Source organism: Erythrolamprus reginae, chromosome 2 (assembly GCF_031021105.1).
Source record: "Erythrolamprus reginae isolate rEryReg1 chromosome 2, rEryReg1.hap1, whole genome shotgun sequence".
NCBI lineage: Eukaryota > Metazoa > Chordata > Lepidosauria > Squamata > Dipsadidae > Erythrolamprus > Erythrolamprus reginae.
The window spans coordinates 214,885,517-214,909,375 of NC_091951.1; the positions used below are offsets into that span (position 1 = coordinate 214,885,517).

General features: G+C 37.2%; 1 protein-coding gene across 2 annotated transcripts in view; it reads right to left on the minus strand.

The window, feature by feature from the left end:
* Positions 1-23,859, minus strand: part of AP1M2 (adaptor related protein complex 1 subunit mu 2) — a 124,895-nt gene that overhangs the window by 27,463 nt on the left and 73,573 nt on the right. The gene's annotated exons all lie outside the window — the stretch shown is intronic.

Genomic DNA, 23,859 nt, shown 5'->3' on the forward strand with positions numbered 1-23,859 from the left:
AGAAATGATAGAGGGAATCAAAGTAGAAGGGATGTTGCGTGAGAGTGACCACATCATCCTAAAATTCAATATAATACAATCACTAACTGTTGAACCCAACACCACTACAGTCCCAGACTTCAGAAAAGCGGACTTCAACAAGTTCAGAGACAACCTGGAAAATATCCCCTGGAAGGAAGTTCTAAAGGGTAAATCCACACAGGAAGCCTGGGAGGTCCTCAAAAACACAATCATAGATGCCCAACACAATACAATCCCTATGAAAAAGAAAAACAGGAAAACTAAAAAGAAACCAGCATGGCTAAACAAAGACCTCACAGAAAAACCTAAAAGGAAATAAAAGCCAAATACAAAAAATGGAAACAAGGACACATAACTAAGGTGGAATTTCAACAAACAGCAAGAATCTGCAAACAAAAAATAAGAACCGCAAAGGCCCAACGTGAACAATACCTGGCAATGAAAGTCAATGACAAAAAGAAAAGCTTCTTCCACACATAAACAAGAAGAAAATCAATGAAACAGTCACTACACTAAAAATGTTAAAGAAATCACAGACAACAGAGATAAAGCACAGCTGCTCAACGCCTATTTTGTATCAGTCTTCACACAAAAAGGAACCAACCTGCAACTCAACTGCAATAAACAGCACCAGAACTGAACTCAACATAAATAAAAACACAATAAGGGACCACTTGTGGGAGCTCAATGAGTACAAATCGCCAGGACCAGATGGACTACACCCCAGAATCCTAAAAGAACTGGCAGACTGTCTGACTTTTATACCTGGAAAAATACTGGAGAAAAAAAATAAAAAAACAACTTTGCCACTAGCTAGAAACAAACAAGATAATATCCAACAGCCAACATGGGTTTGTCAGAAACAAATCATGTCAAACCAATCTCATATAATTTTTCTTTTTTTTATATAAATAATCTTTATTAAATATACCTTAAAAAAAATAAATGAGAGAAAGGAAATGTTAATCAAAACAAAATAAAAGAAACAATAACAGTACAAATGAGGTAATAAGGAAAGGAGTACAATTTCTATAATGGTGAATAGTAAATACATATTAAAAGTACGTTCAGTTTAGTTCAGTATTTTAAAGCTTTCTCATTACATATGTAGGGTTGATTCTTAATAAATTAATAAATTATATCAATTTCATCTCTGAATGAATCTTATATAGTCAGTAGTCATACTTTCCTGTTTTTTGGTTCAGGGAAAGAAAGGTAGAGTAGAGAGAAAGGGGAAAGGTGAGAAAAGAATGGAAAGAAAGAAAGGTGAAGGTAAAGTGCACCAGTTGCGGCCCTATCTGGACCGGGACTCATTGCTCACAGTCACTCATGCCCTCATCACCTCGAGGTTCGACTACTGTAATGCTCTCTACATGGGGCTACCTTTGAAAAGTGTTCGGAAACTTCAGATCGTGCAGAACGCAGCTGCGAGAGCAGTCATGGGCTTACCTAGGTATGCCCATGTTTCACCATCACTCCGCAGTCTGCATTGGCTGCCGATCAATTTCCGGTCACAATTCAAAGTGTTGGTTATGACCTTTAAAGCCCTTCATGGCATTGGGCCAGAATATCTCCGAGACCGCCTCCTGCCGCACGAATCCCAGCGACCGATTAGGTCCCACAGAGTGGGCCTTCTCCGGGTCCTGTCAACTAAACAATGTCGGTGGCGGGCCCCAGGGGAAGAGCCTTCTCTGTGGCGGCACCGGCTCTCTGGAACCAACTCCCCCCGGAGATTAGAACTGACCCTACTCTTCCTGCCTTCTGTAAACTCCTTAAAACCCACCTTTGCCGTCAGGCATGGGGGAATTGAAACATCTCCCCCTGGGCATGTTTAATTTATACATGGTATGCTTGTTTGTGTGTCTGTTAGTATATGGGTTTTTTTAAAGCTTTAACTATTTTAACTGATTGGATTATTTATGATTTGTACTACTTGCTGTGAGCCGCCCCGAGTCTTCGGAGAGGGGCGGCATACAAATCCAAATAATTAATAAATAAATAAATAAATAAATAAATAAATAAATAAATGAAGGAAGGAAGGAAGGAAGTATGAAAAAAGAGAGAAAAGAATGGAATAATATAGTGAGAGAAAAAGTAAAGTAAGATAGAAGAAAGGTAGCAGGAAACCAGCAAAAGGCTGGTACAGTGGTACCTCAAGATACGAACCCCTCGTCTTACGAACAACTCGTGATATGAACCCGGGGTTCAGAAAATTTTTGCCTCTTCTTACGAACTTTTTTCGAGTTACGAACCGGTGTTCGGAGACTGCTGGGAAGCCGCGCGGCTGTTTTAAAAGGTGACAGCCGGGCGGCGGGGCTTCCCAGAAGCCTCCCGAACGCCGGTTCGTAACTCAAAAAAAGTTCGTAAGAAGAGGCAAAATTTTTCTGAACCCCGGGTTCGGTTCGGGGGGGTGCTGGAAAGCCCCCCAGGCCGGCTGCGACCTTTTAAAACAGCCACAAGGCAAGGATTATTTACGCGTAAAATTGGAAAGGGGAAAATATCCCCAAAGAAGAGGAAGTTATCACAAAAATATTAGATTGCGTGGAGATGGATATGATGACAAGACGCTTAAATGATCAAGAAGAAACGAAATTTTATGAAACATGGAACAATGTTTATGTATGGATAGATAAGGAAAAAAAAACAATAGAAGATTAATAATAAGTATAGATGTTTTGGTTTAAATCTTTCCTTTTCTTTTATTAAGAATAATATTAGAATTACCGGTAGTTTATATACATAGAATTGATAAGATTGTTTGGTTTTATATTAGTTATAATTATCTTTCTTTTTTATAATATCACTTTTTCCTTATTAGATATTTTGTATTAGTAGTATTGAACTATGCATTTAACTATGTATTCCTTTTTCTGTATCTGCATTTCCACTTTTGACATTATTCCCTTTCTTAGAGTAGTTGAAAACCTCTATTGGTTGGTTTAGGGTTATGAGTGTAAATTCTTCCAGTGTTACATATGAGTTGTATCTTATATCTTGTATTGATTAGGGTGTCTTTTAAAGATTTGTCATTCAATAATAAATTATTTTGTTGGATTATTTTCTTTTTGGATTATTTGAGCAAATTTTTTCCCCCTTAGCCATTCATACCATTTACCCCAGACTTGGTAAAAAACTGTATCATCTCGATTTTGTAGTTCCATGGTCAGTTTAGACATCTCTGCGTAGTCCATAATTTTAATTAGAAGGTTTAAAATAGTGGGTGTTTATTCCTGTTTCCAATATTGGGCGTAGAGAATTCTCACTCCGGCAAGTAATCATCTTTGTTAATCTTTTGTCTTATTCCTAGGAGGAACAGTTCTGGTTTTAGGGGTATATTTATAGAAGTAATTTGATCTATTTTTTTTAATTTTTAACCAATAAGCTTTTGCAATTTCACAGGTCCACCACATGTGATAGTATGTGCCAATTTTTTCATTGCATTTCCAGCATTTTGGAGACATATTTGGATAAATTTTAGCAAGTCTTGCTGGAAGGAGGTGCCATCTATAAAACATTTTATATTGGTTTTTTTCTGAGTGCTGGCGATTGTATATTCATAATTTTTTGTCCATATTCGTTCCCATTCGTTAAGATAAACGTTATACCCAAAATTTTTGTGTTTGGTGTAGATATTATGTAATTGGATATATTGATACCAGTCTAAATTGAGGCCAATCTCTGCAAGGGTTTGTTTAGATATTAAAAGGTCATTTGAGTCAATTACTTCTTCGTAGGTTATTATCTTATTTATGGGAAGAATATTAGGATAAGTAATTACTTCAATTAGTGAAATCCATTTTGGAATAGCTAGGTAATAATTCTTCCTAATAAATTGCCAAACATGGATTAATGCATTACGAATGTAATGTTGCTTGATATAAGGTGCTATTTTGCGCAAGTCTGTTAGTAAGATGGCATGCCAACCCATAAGGACGTCATAGCCTTCTAGTACAAGTAACCTTCTGTTTTTCAGAGTTATCCACTCCCTAATTAAATTAAACATTGAGGCTTTGTAATACAATTCCATATTAGGAAGTCCAAATCCTTCTCTTGCGCGGTGGTCAAACATACATTTCATTTTTATCCTTGCCTTCTTCTTTGCCCAGATAAATTTGCGGAACTTTTTATGTAATGACTCAAAAAAGGCTTTATTTAATTTTGTTGGGGTAGTTTGAAATAAGTATAGATATCTTGGGAGAATATTTGATTTGATCGTGGCTATCCTTCCCATTAAAGAGATAGGAAGTTTTGTTCATTTTTTCAATTCTTTGTCTACATCTTCTGTGAGTTTATCATAGTTGTCTTTTTTGATTGTTGCACAGTTCGCGGTGATCCATAGGCCTAAATATTTAGGGGTTTTTGTGGATTTGAGTTTAGATAGTTCTTCTAGTCTAGTTATCTGGATTTGAGACATATTTTTTATTATCATTTTGGTTTTTTCTTTATTAATATTTAGTCTAGACACGGTACCAAATCTCTCCATTTCTTTAATAAAGTTTGTAATTGTTTTTAATGGGTCCTGTAATATGAAAACCATGTCATCAGCAAAAGCTTGAACTTTAAAATGTTCATGTTTTATTTTAAGACCTTGAATTTGTTTATTTGCTCTTATATTATTTAACAGGGTTTCTAATGCCAAAATAAAAAGTAATGGGGCTAGTGGACATCCTTGCCTGACACCTTTACCAATATATATCTTATCTGTGATATCATTGTTGACTAATATTTTTGCTGTCAGAATAGTATATAAGGCTCTAATTAGATTAACAAAGTGATTACCAAAGTTCATAATTTCCAGTTGTGAAATAAGAAATTGCCAGTGTAAACTATCAAAAGCCTTATAAAGGTCAACAAATATGAATGCAGCAGGCTTATCAATATTTTTATTGTAATATTCTATGGATTCAAGTATAATTCTAGTATTCATTCCAATGTTCCTTGTCGGAAGGAAACCATTTTGATCTGCGTGTATAATAATATTTAAAATCCTTTTTAATCTATCAGCGATAATTGTGGCAAAGATTTTATAATCTGAGTTTAGTAGGGATATCGGACGGTAAGTCTGTATATGGGACCTATTTTTTTCATCTTTCGGGACTAATGTTATGTAGGCTTCGTTCCATGTTTCAGGAATTAGAGCTTCCTCTAGTACTTCATTAAATAGTTTAAGAAGTATAGGGTTCAAATTTTCTGAGGCTTGTTTATATAATTCAACAGGAATGCCATCTGGCCCAGGAGTTTTATTGTTTTTTTGATTGGCAATTGCTTTGTCTAATTCAAAAGCCGTTATTTTTTTTATTTATGAGTTCCTGGTGTTCTTTCTTTATTTTGATTAAGTCTGAATGTTGTAATAATTCTAAGATCAAATGTTCATCTATATCTTCTTTTTTATACAAATTGGCAAAAACATTTCAATTATTATTATTTTTTTTATCATTGTGGGAGGTTTTTAAGACTCCCTGTTCATCATATAGAGCTTTGATGTTTTTGTCTTTCTTCTGTTGTGCGAGTTGAAAAGATAGCCATCTACCAGGTTTATTGGCGAATTCAAATTCTTTTTGCCTGGAAATTCTTAATTTTCGAGATAGTTCATCTTGGGTTTTTATGTTTATTTTGTGTTTAATCAGATTTATTTCAGATAGGATTTTATGATTAGTTGGGTTTATTTGTAATTTTCCTTCTAATTTTTTATTTTTGTATTTAATATGTCAAATTGAGTTTTGTTTTGTTTTTCTTTTTAGCTGTTTATGCAATATAAATGCCTCTTATCTATGCTTTCAAAGTATCCCACAGACTTTGAGTTAAATATCGCATTGTAATCTCCCACAATCACTATATTTTCTAATTTTAATTCTAATTTTTTTTTATGGAGATTGGAAAAGAATATGTGTTGCCGAATCGATGGGGCGTTTATTGTGATTATATTCAGTCTTTTTGAGCCTAAAGAAATTTGTATTATTAAAATCTGACCATTATTGTCAGAATAAATTAATTTTGGGGCAAGATTTGGTTTGGCATATACAACTATTCCTCTTTTTTTAATATTTGCAAGTCATATGAATTTTTTACCAAGTCTGGGGCAATTTAGTATCTCGGTGTCTCGAAATTTGATATGCGTTTCTTGTAGGCAGATTAAATCAAAGTCTTGTTTTATTATTTTGTGAAAGGTTTTCTTCCTCTTTGAAGGGGAGATTAATGTTTACTGAGAATAATGTTATTTCCTTGTACTGGTGGTAAGTTTCAACATTCTCATCTCTTCTCCTTTCTGGCTTCAGTTTGGGCTCTAGTTTTTGGACCGTCTCTACCATATTCCTGTCTTCTGGAAACATCTCTAGTCTCTTTATCTGAGAGGGCTTCTTCGGAACTCAATTCATCAACACTGGCCTAGTCTTTTGTTTCTTGTTCCAGGGGGTAATGTTCCTCCACTATTTTAATAACGTGCTCATGGAAGTCTTTAACCTCTTCTACTGTGGTGATCTTGTGTTTCTTTTAACTGAGAGATATGAGCATGCCCTCCGGGATGAGCCATCTAAAAGGTATTTTGTTCTTGTTAAGTTTTTGTGCCAGTGCCTGATAAGGTTTTCTTTTTTTTCTTACACGTCGAGGTATTTGACAAAGAGTTATAATTTCTTTCTGTTTATAAGAAACAGAATTGTCTTTAAATGCATTATATATTTCGTTTCTGAAGGTACGCCAAAGGAAGCAAATGTAGACTTCTCTGGGCAGTCGGTTTCTTCTAGCATATGGTGTAGAAATCCTATATATTTCATCCATTTGTTGTATAATCTCTTGTGCGTGTTTATTTGTCATTGTAGCTAGAATTTCTGCCATAACTTGAGGTAGATCTTCCTTTGACTCGGTTACATTTTGGAATCTTAAATAGAATGCTGATTTTTCCAGTTCCAGAGTTATAATAGCTTCCTCGAGATCTTTGTTGATGTACTCCGTTCTACCTTCAGCGTCTTGGAGGCGTGTTTCTATTATTTCATTGGCTTCTTCAATTTGGGGGATTTTTTAAATCATTTTTCGTAAGTATTTCATGCACCATTTCAATCCTTCCATCGAGGCGTCCAACCCGGTCATCAATTTTCTTTATGTCCTCCTTCAATGTTCCCATAGTGCCTGTCATTGCTACATAGTTCCTGTCGATAGACTCTTACATCCTAAGTATCATCTCCTGCAAAGAGGTTAATGTAACTGTGGTCTGATCAACCGGGTTTCTTTCATTTGGTGGGTTTAGCAGGTTGGGAGGATTGTCAGAGCCGCGTTGATTAGAAGGTGTTAGGGGTTGAGCAGCCGTCTTTCTCCAGGCCTTCGTTATCGTATTGGTGCTTGAGGTAGACATTTTGAATTTAATCCAAAAGTATTTCCAGATACGTAGTAGGACGATAGTTATTGAAGTAGTTTAGAATTATATAGTGAGGTAGGACTAGGTTTCCATAAGTAATAGGAAAGTTGTTACAGAACCACAGAAATGTTAAAGAATATAGATATAGATATAGATAGGTAATGTAAAAGTGTTATATAGATCTCTAAGTATAAAGGAGGAAAGTAGAAAATATAAAATAAGAGACCGAATCTTAGTCTTAAAGGGTAACAATCTTAAAGGGTATCTGTTCATTTATCAACAATTCATTTGTCAGGAATCCAAAATCAAGTAATATAATATATGTAATATATCTACTATCTCAAACTGTGATAGTAAATTAGGTTTCAGTGCTTATTATTATAAAACATTGATTCTCAAAAGTAGTTCTATATAAGGCCTTATCATTTACTAGGTACTACCTACTTTATTTAATTTATATCTCAACTTTTCAAGTTTATAATTGTATACAAAATATGTAAAATAAGGGAAATATGTATATATCTATAGCTCAGAAAGAAAGGAAATCAGAAAAGTATCAAACACTATAACACTAATAAGTACTAAGATGGTACTAACCAGCTATCATTAAACAGTAGTAATTAATAAGCAATAACCAATAATTAATTGTAATAGATAATTAATATATCAGTGCAGGAGAGTTGGTTAACTATAAATTAATTGAGCTATATATTAAGCTATTGCTAAGCAACTCTCTATGAACAGTGATAATTGCTAGGCAGTAATCATTAGTAATTACTAACCAATAAATTGATGAGAAAAGATTAATTAACTATGCATTGATTGAGTGATGTAAGACAAAATAAACAGTTTTACTATTATTATAAATATATTAATACAGTAGTACCCCTAGATACGAGCATAATTTGTTCCATAAGGGAGCTTGTATCTCGAGGCAACTCATATTCTGGAACAAATAACTTTTCCCCCTCCGAGATAACCAAAAGCAAGGATTCTAACCAAAAGCAAGATATTCTTGCACCACCTAGTAGACGCTCGGCTCGTATCCCGAATTTCAGCTCGGGAGTAGAACAGAAATGTCTCGCCCCTCCTAGCTTGTATCTTGAAATACTCGCATGTAGAGCAGCTCGTATCTAGAGGTACTACTGTATATTATTATTGTTATTAAAACAAACATTTATTGTTATTTTAAGAGTATAATTACTATTGATTGACAAAGAACATATCCTCTAGTTGTTATCTGAAGATCGGCTGTTCCAAGCGGTGTTGTTGATACGTTTGTTACCAGAGTTCCAAAAGCAGAGAGTGTCCGGTCCCTTGATGGTTAACCGAAATTTTATAGGTTTTGTCAGCGTTCAGTAGACTGTCTGCAATTATCCACAATTGTCCACAATTATCGGAAAGGTCAAAGATTCACAAGGTTACAAAGTTCTTTTTCTAGAATCTTCTAGAGTCGCCAAGTGTTCACAATATTCAGCGTTGTTTGTAAATTCTTCTTTTGGTGTTCTCTCTTTTTCCTTTCCCAATTTAGTATTTCAGCCGTAGACAGACTCCGATATTGTATCACGCCAATTTATAATCCACAGGTTCAAATGAGATTCCGAAGTTATAATAGGATCAAAAATAAGTAGATATCCAAATAGAAAAAGCAATTCGGGGTTAGAAGAAGGGAAAACACAATATAAAAAAGAAATTTTGGTCTTCCGGTTTTGTCTTTCTTTCTTGGGGATTCACTCCGTCCGCGATGTAATCCTTCAAACAGTTCACAAACTTCAAAAACTTCCACCAACCCTCGGAACTTCCAACATCCAGCTCAAAACAAAATCCCCACTGCTAATCCTAATCAAGATTTTATCAGTCACTTTTAAATGTCAATTACTGGGACTTTAATATAACTGTTAAATATAGTTGTTAGAGTAAAATTTGCATCCTCTCTGGTCACCTACGCAGATCGTTTTAATACCGTCGTCATTTTAACGCAGTCGCCGCCTTTAAAATTTGGCAATAAGCTTTAACCTCAGTCCGGATTGAAACAAGCAGCAAGGATTCACTTTCTATAACCTTCTTATCATATATAACACTGTTCGTAACAAAAGAAAAGTCAAAGTTCTCACTTTCAGTTCTTTCTTGTCGTATATTCAGCAGCTTCCACAGAGGAATCAAAGCGTCGGCTCTTTGGGCCAATCAAATGATCGGGTTTTTCATGTGTCGGTAAGAGGAGTCCTCGCTGTTTGGGGGGGTCTGCCTACCACCCCCGGGTGCACTGGAGGTTCCTCTTGTAAAACCCCCAACTCTTCGGGTCAGGAGTTGCCTAAAAGGCACTGAGTTTCACGAAAAGCTGGAGTAGCCCCGAGGAGATACGGAGACCACCCAGCTGACAGAGCAACGCCAAAACCGGAAGTCCCATTTTTCAACACCATAACCAAATCAGTAGACCAACGCAACATAGTTGATCTCATATACTTGGACTTCAGCAAAGCTTTTGATAAAGTAGATCACAATCTCCTAATCCACAAATTAGAAAAAAACGGGGTAGACTACAACACATGCAGATGCATAAAGAGTTGGCTGACCAACCGCTCCCAACGAGTTGTCCTCAATGGCTCCAAATCCACTTGGAAGAAGGTAGGCAGTGGGGTGCCACAGGGTTCTGTCATGGGCCCTGTGCTCTTCAACATTTTCATCAATGACCTAGATGACAAACATGACAAACTACTCCTAAAACTCAAATCCTATGGTATCTCAGAATTCCTCCACAGCTGGATTACTGCATTCCTGACAAACAGGCAACAAGTTGTCAAAATTGGAAGTGCCATTTCCACCCCTGTCCCGGTTAAAAGTGGCGTTTCCCAAGGCAGTGTACTAGGACCTACTCTATTCATTCTCTACACCAACGACCTCTGCGATCATATCACAAGCAACTGTGTTCTTTTCGCCGACGATGTAAAACTTTTCAACACCACGGACAACACATCTACTCTCCAAAAAGATCTCGACTTTGTTTCAGATTGGTCTAACACCTAGCAACTTCAAATATCAACCAGCAAATGTTCTACCCTCCACATCGGCAAAAAGAATCCGAACCTCATATATAAACTGAATAAACAAATTCTCACAGCCAACCCCCACTCAGTAAAAGATCTTGGAATATTAATATCAAATGACCTAAGTGCCAAAGCCCACTGTAACAATATCGCCAAAAAGGCTTCTAGAGTTGTTAACCTGATCCTACGCAGCTTCTGCTCTGGCAATCTCACACTACTCACCAGAGCCTACAAAACTTTTGCCAGACCCATCCTTGAATACAGTTCATCTGTCTGGAACACATACCACATCTCGGACATCAACACCCTTGAAAATGTCCAAAGATACTTCACCATAAGAGCCCTTCACTCCTCCGCTTGAAACAGAATACCGCACGAAAGCAGACTATCAATCCTAGGTCTAGAAAGCGTAGAACTATGACGCCTAAAACACGATCTAAGTATTGCCCACAAGATCATATGCTGCAACGTTCTACCTGTCACTTCAGTTTCAATCGCAACAACACAAGAGCACGCAACAGATTCAAACTTAATATTAACCGCTCCAAACTTGACTGTAAAAAATATGACTTCAGCAACCGAGTTGTCGAAACGTGGAACTCATTACCTGACTCAGTAGTGTCAACCTCTAACCCCCAACATTTTTCCCTTAGGCTATCCACGATTGACCTCCCCAGGTTCCTTAGAGGTCAGTAAGGGGCGTGCATAAGTGCACCAGTGTGCCTTCCGTCCCCTGTCCAATTGTCTCTACTTATCTCATTTATCTTTTCTTCCTTTCAAATATGTTCACCTATACTTTTATATCTTTTCTTCTATTCTTTTCTTTACTTATATTACTGTACTACATTTCTATTCTCTTCAATGTGTATTATGTATTGGACAAAATAAAATAAATATATAAAAATAAATGAGGGAATAGAGGGGGAACTAATCAAATTTGCAGATGACACCAAGCTGGTGGGGATAGCCAACACCCTAGAGGATAGGCTCAAAATAAGAAAGACCTAGATAGATTAACGCTGTGGGCCCAAACTAACAAAATGATGTTCAACATCGAGAAGAGTAAAGTCCTTCACCTAGGTAAAAAAAACCCAAGACACGCATACAGTCCGGGAGGAACCCTACTTAGTACACTGTGAAAGGGATCTCGGAGTCTTGTTGAATAATCAACTAAATATGAGCCAGCAATGTGCAGCAGCAGCTAAAAAGGCCAACACAATCCTAAACTATATCAACAGGGGGATACACTACATTAATACCACTCTATAACATCCTGGTCAGACCACATCTGGAGTACTGCATTCAGTTCTGGTCACCACACTTCAAAAGAGACATAGAAACTCTGGAGAAGGTGCAGAAAAGAGCAACCAAAATTATTAGGGGACTAGAAATCAAGACTTATGAAGAGAGATTGGTGGAACTGGGCATGGATAGCCTTAGAGAAAAGAAGGGGCAGGGGGGGGACATGATAGCAGTCTACAGGTACTTGAGGGGTTGCCACAGAGAGGAGGGGGTCATGCTGTTTTCTAGGGCACCAGAGGGCTGACCAAGGAGAGATTCAACCTAGAAAGGAAAAACTTTCTGACAGTCAGAGCAATGTTCCCTCTAATTTTTTTCCGGTGTGGGCAAAAAAGTATAGTGTCTGAGCGGCAGTCCCTTTGGGACTGGGCGGCAAAGAAGTATGTATGTATGTATGTATGTATGTATGTATGTATGTATGTATGTATGAATAAATAAATAAATAAATAAGAAAAAAATCCCTTCTTTTTTATTAAAAGAAATTAATAATAAAACAAAACCAAAATCTATTACTATTAAAACTAAAACAACCAGCAATACCAAAAACACAACTATTAATAAATCCAAGCTTTAAAACCTTGATTTCTTAAATATTTATCATAGTATTATACTAATCTAGTAATACTATGAAAATCTACCAGAACACCAATGCATCAATTAATATATTTCCATAAATTATACTTTTCTATAATTTCATTCAATATTTCTTTTTATATAATATTTTTATTAATTTTTAAAATATAAGACAGGACAAGATATACAACTTTTAACACAAAAAGATGCTACAATTGCTCCGCTCAGTATAGAAGTCTTCTTAATACAGAAACAAAAACTAATTATAGTTTAGATCAATACAGAAAAATCAATTTATCAATAAAATATCTCTATATAATATATGCTGACATAAAAATCTTAACTTTTCAATATTTTCCAATTATATAATTATAATTAAAATAATTAAAATCAATGTGAAATAAAATAAACTTATCTATGAAATATTGCTATGTAATATATTCAATCTAGTAAATTTAACTATTCAATACTTTGTTTTGATATCTTTATAAATCTTTTTTTGTGTTCCACCAGTTGTAAACCTTCTGCCAAATTTTATAAAATTCTGTTTCAACTTGGTTATTTAACCGTCTCGTCATCATATCTAATTCTGCACATTCCAGAATCTTCCTAAAAACCTGGCTTCTATTGGCGACATCCATTCTGGCATTACCAGGAAATGATTTTTTTAATCTCTTTCCAAACATCTAATAATGCCTTTCTGATTGTGTGTCTTTTAAAATATTAATGGGTTTTAAACTTTTCATACCAGACAAAGGCTTGCCAACCTAGCATTAAATCATGGCCCTCTAAATTTAATAATCTTCTATTTTCCAAAGTTAACAATTCTTTTATCCAAGATAATGCTGCCGCTTGGTAATATAACTTCCAGTTTGGGAGGGCAAGCCCGCCCCTCTCTTTTTGATCTTTTAGTGAACTTTGTTTTATTCTTGGTTTTTTACCTTGCCATATAAATTTTTCAGTAATCTTAGTTAGTTCTTTTAAAAAATTCCCTCCCGGGTTTATTGGAATTACCTGAAATAAAAACAATACTTTAGGGAGAATATTCATTTTAATTGTAGAAATTGTTCCTAATAGGGATAACTATAAATTATCCCATATTTCCAACTTTTTTTAATTTGACCTAAAAGTTTTATATAGTTATCGTTTTTTAAAGATATAGCTTTGGCAGAAATCCAAATACCCAAGTATTTTACTTTTTTTGTTATCTTCATTTTTGTTAAGTTTTCTCATTGTTTTATCTCTGAATCCATCCTGTTTTTTGTAAGTAATTGTGTCTTTTCCCTATTTATTTTCAAACCTGCCACTTTCCTATATTCTTCTGTTAGGTCTATTAATTTTAATATTGATGTCGGGGGATCTTCTATTATAAAGACCACATCATCAGCAAATGCTTGCACTTTGTATGTTTCTTTTTTTATCTGTAATCCTTTTATGTCATTTTTTGTTCTTATTTTTATTAATAATGTTTCTAGTGTTAAAATAAATAACAATGGTGATATAGGGCAACCTTGTCTGACTCCTCTTTGTATTTCTAATCCTTCTGTTTGTTCATTGTTTAATATAATCTTAATTGATTGATTTGAATAAATAGCATCTATTATGTTAAAAAATTTGGTTCCCACATTCATCTTATTTAATTGCATTTTCATGAAAATCCAATCTACGTTATCAAATGCTTTTTTGGCATCTAGAAATACTAGTGCCATTTGTTTTTCTGGGTGTTCGTAATATTCCAAAGTATTTATAATTGTCCTCAGATTATTTTTAATTTGTCTACCTGGCAAAAATCAATTCTGATTTTCATGTATTATTCCATTTATAATATTTTAAAGCCTAAATACATATATTGATACAAAAATTTTATAGTCTACATTTAATAACGAAATCGGTCTATAATTTTCAATTTTTTCCTTTTCTGTTCCCGCTTTGTGTATTAATGTTATTAAAGTTTCTGACCATGATCTAGGCAATTTACCATCTGCTATTATCTTGTTAAATATCTCTAACATATTCGTAGTGAGTATATTACTGTCTAATTTGTAAAATTCTGCAGGTATTGCATCTGGGCCTGTAGCTTTGTTATTTTTCTGATTTTTAAGAAATTGCTGTAATTCAAACATTGTAAAGGGTTTATTAAGTTTTGTTGCTGTTCTTCTGTTAATGTAGGTAAATCTATAGAACTTAAATAATCAAAAATCTCCTCTTCTTTTATTTCTTCTTTTTTATACAAATTTTTATAAAATTCTAACACTATTCCCTTCTTTTCGTCTATTCTATCTTATTGTTCCTTTACCATCCAGTAATTTTTTAATAATTTTAGATTCTCTGTCTTTCCTTAGTTTATAAGCCAACCATCTTCCTGGTTTATTTGCGTGCTCATAATATTCTGGTTTTGCTCTTTTATTTTTTCAGCTAATTGTTCTTGTTCTATCAATTTTATTTTGTATTTTAGTAGGTCCATCTGATTTTTAACTTTATTATCATATTCATTGCGTTGCATTGCGTTGCATATTCATTGCGTTGCATTGCGTTGCATATTCATTGCGTTGCATAATTCTAATTTTTTAAATTCCTCCTCTAATTCTAGGTATTATATCCTTTTCTCTTTATTTTTTTTGCCATATAGGAGATTTTCAGGCCCCGAATATATGCCTTTGTTGTATTCCAGAGATTTGTGGGTTGTTTCATTATTTTTATTTATATCGAAGAAAAAATCCAATTCTTTTTTGATCCATTCTTTATAAAGAGAATCTCTCAGAACATTTCTATTCATATGCCAATTATTGGGTTTTTCGTTACCTTTCCAATATACAGTCAAACCTCTTCTTACGAACCTAATTGGTTCCAGGGGGAGGTTCGTAAGACGAAAGGTTCGTAAGACGAAACATTGTTTCCCATAGGAAACAATGTAAAGTCAATTAATCCGTGCAACCAAAAAAACCCCCCGCAAAAAACCCGCTGCCGCCCGGCTGTCACCTTGTTTTAAAAGGTGACAGCCGGGCGGCGGGGCTTCCCAGCACCCCCCCAACCCCGAACTTTTGCCGAACTTCCGGGTTCGGGGTTGGGGGGGTGCTGGGAAGCCACGCGGCTGTTTTAAAAGGTCACAGCCGGGCTGGGGGGCTTCCCAGCACCCCCCCGAACCCCGAACCCGGAAGTTCAGCAAAAGTTCGGGGTTCAGGGGGAAGCCCCCCAGCGCGGCTGTGACCTTTTAAAACAGCCGCGCCGCTTCCCAGCTGTCTCCGAACGCCGAACGCGGAAGTTCGGCTTTGGCGTTCGGCTTCGAGAGACAGCTGGGAAGCCGCGCGGCTGTTTTAAAAGGTCACAGCCGCGCTGGGGGGCTTCTCTCCCCCCCCGAACCCCGAACCTTTGCCGAACTTCCGAGTTCGGGGTTCGGGGTGGGTGGGAAGCCCCCCAGCGCGGCTGTGACCTTTTAAAACAGCCGCGCGGCTTCCCAGCTGTGTCCGAACACCGAACGCGGAAGTTCGGCTTTGGCGTTCGGCTTCGGGAGACAGCTGGGAAGCCGCGCAGCTGTTTTAAAAGGTCACAGACGCGCTGGGGGGCTTCCCACCACTCCCCCGAACCCCAAACTTTTGCCGAACTTCCAGGTTCGGGGTTCGGGGGGGGAAGCCCCCCAGCGCGGCTGTGACCTTTTAAAACAGCCGCGCCGCTTCCCAGCTGTCTCCCGAAGCCGAACACCAAAGCCGAACTTCCGCGTTCGGCGTTCGGAGACAGCTGGGAAGCGGCGCAGCTGTTTTAAAAGGTCACAGCCGGGCTGGGGGGCTTCCCAGCAACCTCCCGAACCGAACCCGGGGTTCAGAAAAATTTTGTCTCTTCTTACGAACTTTTTTCGAGTTATGAACCGGCGTTCGGTAGGCTGCTGGGAAGCCCCGCCGCCCGGCTGTCACCTTTTAAAACAGACGCGCGGCTTCCCAGCTGTCTCCGAACGCCGGTTCGTAACTCGAAAAAAGTTCGTAAGAAGAGGCAAAAATTTTCTGAACCCCGAGTTCGTATCACGAGTTGTTCGTAAGACGAGGGGTCCATATCTTGAGGTACCACTGTATAACTAGTGGGTTGTGATCTGCCCAACTATTGGTTTCTATTTTGATATCCATAATCCATTCCATCGTGTGGGCTGATGCCCAAGCCATATCTATCCTAGTCCAAATTTTGTGAGGGTTTGAGTAAAAAGTATATTGTTTGTTTTGTGGATGGCATTCACGCCATACATCTTTTAACAACAATTCAGTGCTCATTCTCCGAAAAGTTGTTGGTAAGATTACCTTTTTTTTCTTTTCTTTCTTTTTACCCGAATGGTCCATTTGACTGTTAGAGATTGCGTTAAAGTTACCAACTATTATCATATTTTCTATTGATAATTCAATTATTTTGTCGTGTAATTCCTTGTAAAATTGTTTTTGGTTATCATTCGGTGTGTGTGTGTGTGTGTGTGTGTGTATGTATATATATATATATATATATATATATATATATATATATATATATATATATATGTAGATTGTTCTGAGTTCGGGTTTTGCCCTGTGTAATGTTTTGCATGTCTATGCGACGTTTCGGTGAAATCACATTCACCATCTTCAGGCTGGAGTTCCAATCTTTGTGTTGTTGTAAATGGAATATTAGCAAACTGACATTTCTTTCTAGTATGTAGTGTGGGGGTGGAGATTTGCTTTGAATGTAGCAAATAGATTGGGTGACTATGCTTCAGTGATCTGATTGGTTGGTGTAATCATAGTTGTTAGAAGGAATGACATGAAGATTTTATGAAGTTTTTTGTTTAAGGCTGATTTCCAAATATAAAATTCTAAAATCATAATAATTAGAAGGATTGACATGTTGATTATTATGAAGTGTTTATTTTGTTTAAGGCTGGTTTCCAAATCTCTGGCAGGCGGGAGGTATCATCCCTTTTATTTAAACAAAGGGGTCTCCTTTCAATTTCGATAGCTTCTAGGGAGATTCTTTTATATAAATTCTCTGTTTTGTGGAGTAATTTAGTTTTTTCAAAGTCAATTTCGTGCCCTGTTTTTTTAATGTGCTGGACAAGGGAGGAGGTCTTTTCTTGTTTTTTGACTGCATTCACATGTTCTGCTATGCGTTGGCTCACTCTTCGGTTAGTTTGTCCAATGTATGTGGCTGCACATGTTTTGCAAGGGATTTCATAGATTCCTTGGTATTCCAATTGGATTTTATCTTTGGGGCTCCTTAGGATATTAGATATTTTTTGGTTAGTGCAAAATGAGGTTTTGATGTTATGTTTGTGCAGGATTTTACTAATTTTATCCGTGGTGCCTTTGATGTAAGGAAGGATGGTGGTGCCATTGTCCTGTTCTTGATCTTGTTTTTTGGGGGGTGTCTCTTTATTGATTAGGTTTGTTATTGTTTTCTCTTTGAATCCATTAGAAATTAGTACATCTTTGAGTTTGTTCAATTCAGTTTTTAAGTGCTCATGGTCAGCTAAGCGTTTGGTTCTGGTGATGAGAGTTTTGGCCACTGAGGTGATTTGTGCGGGGTGGTGGTGTGAGTGTGCATTTAGATAACGGTTGGTATGGGTTTTCTTTTGGTAGATAGTATGTCCTAGGCTGCCATTGGGTTTTTTATAGACCAGTACATCTAGAAAGGGAAGTTGATCATTGATTTCTGTTTCCATAGTAAACTGTATTTTGGGGTGTAGGCTGTTGAGATGTGTGAGGAAATTGTCTAGTTTTTCTTTACCATGTGGCCAAATTACAAAGGTATCATCAACATATCTCAGCCAAAGTTTGGGTTTGTATTTGGCTTGCTCTAAAGCATTATTTTCGAAATATTCCATATAGAGGTTGGCTATGACAGGTGATAGAGGTGATCCCATGGGGGCTCCCTCTATTTGTTTATATCTTTGTTCATTATAGATGAAGTATGTATTGGTCAGGCAGTGGTTGGTAAGGTCTAGGATATATTTGGGGGGTTTGTGTTTGTCCTGGATAGCTGTCAAGGCTTCTTTAATAGGTATTTGTGTGAACAGGGACACGACATCGAAACTTACAAGTAGGTCATCGGGTTGTAGGTTTTGTTATATTACCTCATATGTTCAAAATTCATTCCACTTTATACAAATAATTAAAAAACAAAACCTACAACCCGATGACCTACTTGTAAGTTTCGATGTCGTGTCCCTGTTCACACAAATACCTATTAAAGAAGCCTTGACAGCTATCCAGGACAAACACAAACCCCCCAAATATATCCTAGACCTTACCAACCACTGCCTGACCAATACATACTTCATCTATAATGAACAAAGATATAAACAAATAGAGGGAGCCCCCATGGGATCACCTCTATCACCTGTCATAGCCAACCTCTATATGGAATATTTCGAAAATAATGCTTTAGAGCAAGCCAAATACAAACCCAAACTTTGGCTGAGATATGTTGATGATACCTTTGTAATTTGGCCACATGGTAAAGAAAAACTAGACAATTTCCTCACACATCTCAACAGCCTACACCCCAAAATACAGTTTACTATGGAAACAGAAATCAATGATCAACTTCCCTTTCTAGATGTACTGGTCTATAAAAAACCCAATGGCAGCCTAGGACATACTATCTACCAAAAGAAAACCCATACCAACCGTTATCTAAATGCACACTCACACCACCACCCCGCACAAATCACCTCAGTGGCCAAAACTCTCATCACCAGAACCAAACGCTTAGCTGACCATGAGCACTTAAAAACTGAATTGAACAAACTCAAAGATGTACTAATTTCTAATGGATTCAAAGAGAAAACAATAACAAACCTAATCAATAAAGAGACACCCCCCAAAAAACAAGATCAAGAACAGGACAATGGCACCACCATCCTTCCTTACATCAAAGGCACCACGGATAAAATTAGTAAAATCCTGCACAAACATAACATCAAAACCTCATTTTGCACTAACCAAAAAATATCTAATATCCTAAGGAGCCCCAAAGATAAAATCCAATTGGAATACCAAGGAATCTATGAAATCCCTTGCAAAACATGTGCAGCCACATACATTGGACAAACTAACCGAAGAGTGAGCCAACGCATAGCAGAACATGTGAATGCAGTCAAAAAACAAGAAAAGACCTCCTCCCTTGTCCAGCACATTAAAAAAACAGGGCACGAAATTGACTTTGAAAAAACTAAATTACTCCACAAAACAGAGAATTTATATAAAAGAATCTCCCTAGAAGCTATCGAAATTGAAAGGAGACCCCTTTGTTTAAATAAAAGGGATGATACCTCCCGCCTGCCAGAGATTTGGAAACCAGCCTTAAACAAAATAAACACTTCATAATAATCAACATGTCAATCCTTCTAATTATTATGATTTTAGAATTTTATATTTGGAAATCAGCCTTAAACAAAAAACTTCATAAAATCTTCATGTCATTCCTTCTAACAACTATGATTATACCAACCAATCAGATCACTGAAGCATAGTCACCCAATCTATTTGCTACATTCAAAGCAAATCTCCACCCCCACACTACATACTAGAAAGAAATGTCAGTTTGCTAATATTCCATTTACAACAACACAAAGATTGGAACTCCAGCCTGAAGATGGTGAATGTGATTTCACCGAAACGTCGCATAGACATGCAAAACATTACACAGGGCAAAACCCGAACTCAGAACAATCTACATACATATACCCGTGAAAATTTACGAAAACATATATATATATATAATGAGAGGTTTTGGTTCTAAATCTAATTGTACAATTAAGATTCTACCTTCTTGATCACTATATATTTGTTTTGAATCTATTGCTTCATCAATATACATTGCTACACCTCTTTTTTTTTGATCAGCTAAACTTGTATAGATATTTCCTAATTTTGGTTTACTTAGTATTTTTACATTTAATTTTTTAATATGTACTTCTTGCAGAATATTTATTTGTGCTGTTTGTTTTTTAAGTTTAGTCAGTATTTGATTTTTTTTTCTAGGGTTATTCATTCCATTTACGTTGACCGATAAAATTTTTAGATCTGATAACATCTCTATTTGTAGTATTTCTTGGTTTCTTTGGGTTCTCATAATCTACTGCTTAACACCAATTCTTGTTGCATTTGTGGTTGTTTCCTTCTAACATCTTGTATTTCCTCCCTCTCTTTACAGGCAGCCCCCTGCTCCTCTTCTTTGTCTTTGGTTTCTTTGCGTGGTTGTTCGGTTCTGTTGAATCCGCTTTGCGTAAAAAAGGCTCTAGCTTCTTCTACGTTCTCTATCTTGATCCTTGATCCCTGCCAGTATAAGGAAAGTTCTTCTGGTACCAACCATCGAAAGGTTATATTTTCTTTTATTAAAATACTAGTAAGAAAGTAGTATTCTCTCCTGCTTTCTCTTACTCTTTTTGGAACTTGTTTCAAGACTTTGAAGTCTTTCCCTTTATACTTCCAAGTTTGATTTCTTGTCAATTTTAAAATATCATCTCTGATTGTTTTCCTGGAAAACTTAATATGAACCTCTCTTGCCAGATTGTGCTTCCTCGCATAGCCAGTCTGGGCTCTGTAAATTTCATCTATTTCTTTTAAGAGTTCTTGTGGGTCCATCTGCTGGATCCCTCCTATTATCTCTGCCATCTTTACTTCTGGGTGAGGATTGAGCCGCGCCAGGAGGACGGGGATAGTGCTCCATCCCTGTCTCTCTCTTTTTTCACACTGTAGGGTGTAATTTGCGTTTCGGCCAGGTTCGGAGGGGCAGAACGCCACTGCCCTGGAGGGGAAGGAATACCCCGCAGCTGTAGCGATGAAGAACTGTGCCCCAATTTGATTGGGACATGGCCATAGCAGCTTGTACACAGAGGAGGAAGCGAAATATCTAAACAGAAGTCGAAAGAAATAAAGATCTACAGAAAGAAAGAAAAGTACAGAATAAGGTAAAATTTTGGAGTTTAATTTGTTGAAAAGTGAAAGAACTTGAAACTAAAAAGGCGAACAAAGAAAAGGTTTCCTTTTAAGAATCAAATCCTTGGGTGAAAGTAAAACTACAATCTTTTTTCATTATCATGCAAATTTTGTTGTATAACTTTTATGTTTACATCCATTTCTTTCATGCTTCCTTTCACTTCTCCCATTTCAACTTTGAGATCACCCATTTCAACTTTGCGATCTCCCATCGCATTTTTTCATTCTTTCATTGCATTATTGTATTCATTTTAATTATAGTTGTTATAACATAATAGTTACAATATTAAGATTAAATGGTTTAGACATTAATATTAGAGGTATGAGAAGTTCTTCCAAGATGTCAAGTACGACCATCATCACAACAACAACAAAAAAACAGACATCGACTCCATCCTCCACTCCAAAAGGTTCTCCAGTACCATCTCCACTACAACAAAGATCAATAACAACTATGTTGGCCAAGGAAAAAGAAAAAGAAAAGGAGAAAGCTCCGACAGAACCAAACTTTCGGACTATACAAAATTCCTTGGCCATTATCCAAGATTTTATGCAGAAAACTCAAATTTCTATGGATACAAACAGAGAAGAAGTGAAAAAATATCTTGAAGAAATGAAAGTTGCGATGGGAGATCGCAAAGTTGAAATGGGTGATCTCAAAGTTGAAATGGGAGAAGTGAAAGGAAGCATGAAAGAAATGGATGTAAACATAAAAGTTATACAACAAAATTTGCATGATAATGAAAAAAGAATGGAAGACAAAGTGGAGAACGTAGGACAGAAAATGGAAGAATTTGAAGAACATAGTTATATAATCAACAGAGGCTTTGATGAAGCAATAACTCATCTCGAATTACAATCTGCCTCACACGGACTGAGATTTCAAAATATAAGTGAAGAAAAGGATGAAGATCATTCAATATTTCCAAGCTCAATTAATTTTCAGGCAATTAGCATTTACTATTATTAACTTTCATCAATCTTCTACATTTCCAAGTATATTTTAAATACATAATGCAAACTCATAAAATCATACAGTACATATCATATACCCCTTATTTATCATATGTATCTTCCATTAATTTTACCTATGTAATTCTATATAATTTTAAAATTCTAATCCAATTTTTTAAATTAATACATCCTAACATTAAACAACACCTAAATATATATTTTACCAATATTCCATAGTCAATCCATATTTAATAATCAATCATCCCTCCTCAAATTTCTACCACTGTTCTCATTTCTGGGTACCTCTCCTGTCTCTCCCCCTTTTCTGTCTCATTTGTTTCTCATTTCTCCCTCTTCCTCCCTTTTTCTCTCATTCCTTCCCTCTCTCACTTCTCTCTTTTTCCATCCCTGTGTCCTCCCCCGCGTGTGTGTGTGTGTGTGTGTGTGTGTGTGTGTGTGCGTGTGTGTAAACTCTTGAACCATATCCAAAAACAGGTGAGGGCTGGGGCTTGTTTTCTCTGTTATTATTTAAGTGCTTTTTACCATATGCTTTAAATCAAGAGTCACTTCTCTCTCTGTTTTTCTCTCTTTCCTCTTATTCTCTGCCTCAATCAGTTTCTCATTTCTCTTTTTTCTCCCTTTTTTCTATCATTTCTCTGTCTCTCTCTTCCTTCCTCTCTTTCTTTCTTGCTTTCTCTCTCTCTCTCTCACTCTCTCTCTTCCTTCCTCTCTTCTCTCTCTTTCTCTCTCTCCCCCTCTTGCTCTCTGTCTTTTTCTCACTTTCTCGCTCCCTCTCTCTTTCTTTCTATCTCAATGTCTGTTGCTCTCTCTCTCTCTCTTTCTCTCTTCCCCTCTTTCTCTTTCTCTCTCTCTCTCTTTTTCTCACTTTCTCTCTCTTCCTTTCTTTTCTGGAGGCCGGGGAAGGTTTTTGTTATTTTGAAAATAAGGGTGGGCTTCCCAGAAGCGCTCCGGCTGTGAGAGGGTTTTCTTGGAGCACTTCAGGAACACCTGCCCCGCCTCTCTTGCAGCCCCTTAGCTGACAGCCCTGGATGAAAGTGTTCCCAGCAAAGGGGCTGTGACTCTAGAGGGGTGGGGCTTGGAGTAAACCCTCTTGCAGGTCCTTTGCTAGTGGCCGGATGAGGAGAAGCCGTAGCCGCCACCACCGTTGCAGCCACCACTGTGGGTGGAGCCGCGCCCCAAGGTGGGAGGTGGAGGAGGAGAAAGCCAGAGAGAGGGGCGGATTGGGTTCACGGGAGCAGCAGCGAGAGGCCAGGGGCGTGAGGGGGCCAGAGGTGCCATGGGGGGGCGGGGGGGGGGGCACGGCTCCCCTTCCTTCCACCTATGTCTACTGCCGGCACCTCTCCACCACCACCCCTGCGGGGAGCGCGCAGGGACGTGCGCCTGACATTTAAAGTAACCTTTGCCAGCCTCCGCACTTTTGATGCTCCCCGCCCCCAACTCCAAAGCCCGGCTTCTTGCACGGCCTTGGAAAAGAGTGAGCGAGGGGTTATTTTTGGGCATGCCGCTGCGTGGCTGCACAGCTTAGAAGGAACATTGAGTCAGAGCGATCAACCAGTGGAACGGCCTGCCAGCGGGGATTGTGAACTCCCCAACTTTGGATATTTTCAAGAGGAGATTGGACTGTCATTTGGCTGGCGTGCTGTAGGAT